General features: G+C 33.5%; 1 pseudogene; it reads right to left on the bottom strand.

Annotated features, from left to right (window-relative positions):
• Positions 1-5,866: 5,866 nt before the first annotated feature.
• Positions 5,867-6,496, bottom strand: LOC149191308 (26S proteasome non-ATPase regulatory subunit 12 homolog A pseudogene; annotated as a pseudogene).

The raw sequence follows: 6,496 nt of genomic DNA, 5'->3' as shown, positions 1-6,496 counted from the left end.
ATTTTATGGTTGCCACGATTAGCATCATTGTGATAAAATCCGAATTTAGTATTATATCAGTAATTAACGTTAATACAAATTTTTATGCCATAATTAGCATTATTGTGATCAATTTAGAATTCAGTATTATACCCTTTAATTGGTGTTAATACCAATTTTAAATAATATCTAAATCCTAATAATTAGCCTAAATATAGCATAATATATATAGTAATTATAGTAATTATAGTAATTATAATTATTATAACCTAAATTACAATCACTTACAATTACTTACAATTACTCTACCATATTTTCGCCCTTATAACTAAAATTTGTTTCTCATTCTCCCATTAAAAAGATTTACAGGATATTAAAACGAGAAAATAAATTTCACATCGCAATTAAATATCGTAAGCAGACCGGCCTCATTTACTGTGCATCGAACAACTGTATTTTATTAACTGAACTTTGTTATTACACAATGCATTACAATGAAAGTTGAAGTAATACTAAATCCGGACCATAGCCCAATAAACTTGGTGATTACAACGTTTTGTTTTCAGTAATTGAAAAATGCGTAGTCAAACTATCAGACTATTCCAGTGGATTGAAAAATAGATAACAACTTATGCCGATTTTTTAACGATGACTATAACTTCTTGTATATTCAGGTTAATGGAAGATCTCACAATTACAGCGCCATATAATTACTTATTACAGTACTTTATGTTCATTAACTAAAAAAATAGAGAAATTTAAACCTGACGATCAACCGATTGTGAATTCGGATCATCGGCATGCTCAGCCTCAAAGCCGAGTAGTACAAACTTTCTCCAAAAAAAAAAAACAATAGAGACTACCTCGCCCTTAGGTCCATCAGACCGGGTCAGATCTCGAATTGAGGAAAAAACAGAAATTTTAAGGATCGAAAAATATGACGGGAGAGACAGTTCTTACATAAGGGTGCTCCGATACCAATTGATGGTTTTACTTTGTGGGTTTTCCTAATTACTTTAAACCCTAACCAAGATCTACTCCTTTGTAAGAAATTAAAATTAATGCACAGCGGAACTTACTTTCCATCTTCAAAGGCTCCTGGTCTTGACTTGAGTTATTGGCTCTTGAATCCTTCCAAGAACTTGCAATCCTTTTCTCTGGCTATCCTAAATGACAGAGTATCTAGTCTTCAATGGAGCAGACAATTTTTCTGAGTTGATTGCAAGCCTTGGAGACTCAGCCCCTTTATAGCAGTGCAAAACCCCAATCCTAGGGCAGCCGAAATTTAGCTGAAACAAGTCTGTCAAGAAATCTGAAATTTCGGATTTCATCAGATTTTGAAATCGGGAACTTTCCAGAAAAACTGAAATCAATCAGAATAGATTCTGATTTCCTTATTCAGCTCAAATTTATTACTGCTATTATTTTAATCAACTATAATCGGTCCATTAACAATTATAATTGTTTAACATTATTCTATATGTATTTGTATCCAAATCCTTATTTAAATACGTATAATGCCATGACTTAATTAATCACATTATTTGGCATATTTTAATCATTACATAAATGTAATCTTGCTGACAGTATTTGGTATCATAATCATAATGCACGTATGTCCAACTTAATTATTGTAATTAGACGTCTCTAAATCCAACATTTATAGTTTATAAGGGCTCGCCGACAGTAACAACTTCAACCTATGAATGGTAGATGTTGACCACGTGCTCGCCCGGGGGTGGCGCTGCGGAGGGGTGGCTGGTTTGCATCCTTAGTTTCTTTAAGTGAATGGTATATGGACTCTTTCAGTTCTATTGTAATTTAGTTTTCACTTATATAATTTTCGAAGCCTTGAAATAATTATACTAGGGTTTACAAGTTTTTCCTTTGGTTGGATAACTAATAAGTATGGCCTTCGACCATCTATTAGTATCTGTTGTATGGATTTTTCTATTACTTAAAAAATCTTATGTGAATTTGCATTTAATTATCTGTTGTATGGATTTTTCTATTACTTAAAAAAACTTATGTGAATTTGCATTTAATTGATCAATTTCTCTATTATGAATTGTTTCGTTTACAATTGTTTTTCTTTCTAACTACGGTTTGTCAACTCATTGTTTATTAACCCTTTTAGGTTTCGAGTTTATAAGTATCTCTTCCACCATTTGACTTATTTTTTTTACAATTGTTTTTCTTTCTAAGAATGGTTATTCAACTTATGGTTTAGGATTCGAGTTTATAAGTTTCTCTCCCACTATTTGACTTTTGAGTCTCAATTTGACTTGTTTATAAACAATTCATTCTTGTTCTGCAAGATCAAAATATGATTCTTTATTATTAACCGAACTAAGAACTCATATGTAACCACAATCTCTGCTACACTTCATAGAAAAAGATATTATTGCCAAGTTTAAGAACTCATATGTAACCACAATCTCTGCTACACTTCATAGAAAAAGATATTATTGCTAACTTGGCAGATGGGTGTGACTTATTTTTCCAGCATTGCTATTTATCTTCCTGACGAAGGAGGAAACCACAAGCAGATCTCTGCTGCACTTTTTAAAAAACGATATTATTACTAACCTGGCAGATTGGCGGGACTAATTTTTCCAGCATTGCTATTAATCTTCGAGACGAAAGAGAAAAGAATTAAGGAATCTAAGTCTCTAGATTTAGATTTAAATAACTTGCACCTTAATTAATGGAGAGCTTTCTGAAAAGCTTGTCGCCATTGAGATCTCGCCTTTCATGTAGTTGACACCCAAACAAACACGTATCAACAAAACGCGCCTATATTTTGATGATTCTAATGTATTTTATCAAACAAATACTTTTGAAATAGTTCTTAAATTTATTTCACCACATTGCATTATTGTAATACCATTTTGAAATAGCTGTGCATAATATTTTTTATTTATTCCACATGTAAAATGTTAGCTTTTGTTGTTGAATAATCAACTCTTATATTGTTTGGCAGTATTAATTTTTTCTAATGGATGATAACAATTTTTTTATTAAAAACCAGTTGGTAAAAGTGATATGATCCGTTTCCAGGATCATCATCAAAGTATTTTTTTATAACTTTTCATGACGTTTTGTTTAATTATATATCACTATTAATCCATTTTAATCAGAGATTTTGCAAGAGCTAAGAAATACGAACTTTTTTCTGAGTTTTTTTCTATTTTATATCAGTATAAACGCATTTTAATTAGACGTCTAGCAAGAGCCCGGAAGGACGCAATTTCTTAACATGAAAACTTTTTTTACATTGTAAAATGCCAATAAAATATTTGGGATTACAATCTATATATATATAAAAGAGAAAGCAGTTGTAATTTTTATGTTGTAATTTTGAATGTATAAAATGAAATTTATTTGAGCATAAAATAGTGATACTGCTTAAAATGTTTTAATTATAAAAAATATTTTTTTTCGATTACTTTATATAATGTTTATATTGTTCATTGAGTTGATAAGTTTATTTTACAACCCAGTATAAGGGAGATGTGGCTAATTCTACAACCCTTAGGAGATGTCTAATTTCATCCATAGTCAACCATGTGCTCAGCAATGTAGTCCATAAATAAAATATTCCAATGTATGTATTAACTAAATATTTAAATTTCAACTATGTATATATTATATATGATTAAAAAACTATGTATACAATATATAAAGCAATTGAAGAATTGTATTGTGCACAACTTAAGTACCCAATTAAATTATAGAGACATGAAATTTTCAAAAAATTAAAATCCATTTATACATTAAAAAATGTAATTTAAACAATGAAAAAATACATTTTCTGTGTGTCTATATATATCTTTTAGAAAATATTGTGGAAGATGACAATGATGAAACTCTAGATGACGAAGAGTTTGGATTACGTGACATTGTTGATTAAATTTAAGTTATACCTGGAAATAGAGCTTTGCAATGTTTTGACTCTGACATTTCATGAAAAGAATAATCAATGAATTAAAGTTGTTATGTGTTCAATATCTATAATTTGTGATTTTCGCATTGATTTTTAAGTTAATTATTATTTTTTGAAAAAAAAGTTGTTATTATTATTTTTTTGACATGAAATTCATAAAAAAAACTATTATTTGACCATTTTTAGTTAATATTTTTGTATAAAAATTGTGATTTTGACATGTTAATTCTAGCAAAAAATTATCAAAACGTTTAGTTTTTTTGTTATATTTATGTTAAAAATGGTTATTTTTATGTCCATTGTTAAAAAATGTTGTTTTTTAGAAACAATTATTTCATGTGGATTGAAAAATTAATTAAGGATGTATAAATATGTAGATTATCTAAAATTCAAACTATCGACTTTCTAATTTGTTGGACACCTAATCCTAAAGGGTTAGTGTGGAATTCGAATGGACAAAAGCAGTCCAAGAGACCTTGGGATCTGAATCCCAAGAGTCACGTATTGTACTATAAATGTGTATCTTATGTTAATAAAAAATGTACTCACTGATTTATCTTTCACATCTGTCTTGCTGTCCATGTGAGTTTAACATGGTATCAGAGCCATGATGAGTGGCATGTTTTCCCTGAGCAACTGGTCTGAGTTGCCTTGAATAGTGCTAACTAGAGCTGGCCTAGTCTTCTGTAACGCTCCATTAATTCTGCCATCCCTGCGTTGTACCTGCGCCCTGCTCTTCTGAAGTTGCATACCAAATGATGTCAGAGATGAAACGGTAACGCTGCCTGAAACACTGCTGAGTGAAACGCACGCTGCCTGAAGACTCTTTTTCTGAAGACTACCAGTATAATCGCTGGCTCAGTTGGAGGAGTTGCGCTGATAGCAGTAGCGCCAGTGCTGAATTGAAACGCCTGGTAATGTAACTGATAGCAGTAGCGCCAGTGCTAAATTGAAATGCCTGATTATGATGAATGTTGATTATTGCTCTGGGATTGATTCAACAACGTACTAGTCCAAATCTGCGGTTTTGAGTGTGTTCTCAAAGAATCCGTGAACCCCAAATCTGCGGTTTTGAGTGTATTCTTAAAGAATAAAGACTTCGAATACGTCTTGAGGGAATTTTGCTGGGATTGATCTGCTCCAAGTTGGGTGTCTGCGTTGAATGATTTTGGGCATTGATATGCTAGATACGTTGAAGACATTTTGAGGTTATTGGGATTGTTCTGCTGCAAGTTGGGTTCCTGTCTTGGCGTTACTGTTTCTGTTGCTTCACTGAAGGGTTCCTGTCTTGGCGTGGCCTTCGGAACAGCATGACCTGAGGTTCTGGGATATGAATTGCATAGTGCACCCAACCAACAGATTGACAAATTCCTATTGCTCTCCATTCATCCTCATCGAGAAGTTTGGTGTTCGGATGGTTTCGAGCAATATGTTCAGGAAGAATAACGTGCCTGTATTCGTATGTATCATCGTAATATTTTGGTGAATATTGAATGTATCTATCTTCTAAGGCCATTTTTTCATACCAGAAATGGGATCTCAAGCGAAACAAAACAAGCGAGTTGCAATAGTGGGTTGTGAGTTTGACCGAGTCACGGCTCCTCCTCTGCAGCAATCAATGAACCATTGAAAGTGGCACGCTATCAAACACATAAGCAATTCCGCCGGATTGTGGTACTGGGAGGTGTATGCTCTGTGAAGACCGTTTGGTATTCTATGGTATGTATGTTGCACTATATTGAACGATGATGTTTGCTTTGGTTCTTGAACTATTTTGAAGACCGTGGGCCGTGTTGAAGATCGATCTGTGTTGAAGCCAAAACTGTGTTTGGTGTGCGTTTTTCTTTGTGAATCGAAGGAGTTAGTAGTTGATGTTGCGAGCCGCATTGTGCCGCCATAAAGTGGCCCTTTGAAGCTTCCCGCCGCCGTGTGGAGTTGGTGTCAATGTGGAGTTGAATCTGCAGAACGTTGTGCCGAGCGTGAAGCTGTGTGACTTTTCACCTTTGAAGTTTGTATGTACATTGAATAATGGTACGCTGAAAATTCATTTAAGAGAACACTGAGGCATAGTAGTTCTGCAAGCCGTGCCAAACTAATTCTTGAATAATATTTCGAAACTACTAAAATATTATGCTCAATAACACGCTGCTTTAAGTCCTCAGCAGCTTTATCACCTAAAAATCCTCCAGGCATTGTTCTTTCCTGCCCGAATTCAGCTTGGTATATCTCCCAAAATGGAACCCATTGTATCACTTCCATAGTAACAAAGTGCTTCAACAATGCACGAAATTTAGGAATCTCTAATAGCTTTTTATCTTCCAAGGTGGCATTTAGAAGGCTCGACTGCATAGGGTCATGTGGTGACAGTACTAGGTACCAACAGATTTTTCTCAGCACAGGAATCCATTGTGTTGGGTCTTCCTTCACCGAAGGTATATCATAAATTGCCTTGTAGCTACGGCAGATTTCCAGATAATCATTATTGTGAGAGTAATACCTAATCATCAGTTCATAGTATATGCGCTTCAACTCCAGAAGTGAAGGGATATCAGGAGGAGCCTCTTCAACCAT

Source organism: Pinus tabuliformis, chromosome 2_2 (genome assembly GCF_031772625.1).
Source record: "Pinus tabuliformis cultivar Carrire ecotype Pingquan chromosome 2_2, CPIR1, whole genome shotgun sequence".
NCBI lineage: Eukaryota > Viridiplantae > Streptophyta > Pinopsida > Pinales > Pinaceae > Pinus > Pinus tabuliformis.
Note: the sequence above shows the minus strand (reverse complement) of the source record. Positions and strands in the feature narration are given on the sequence as shown.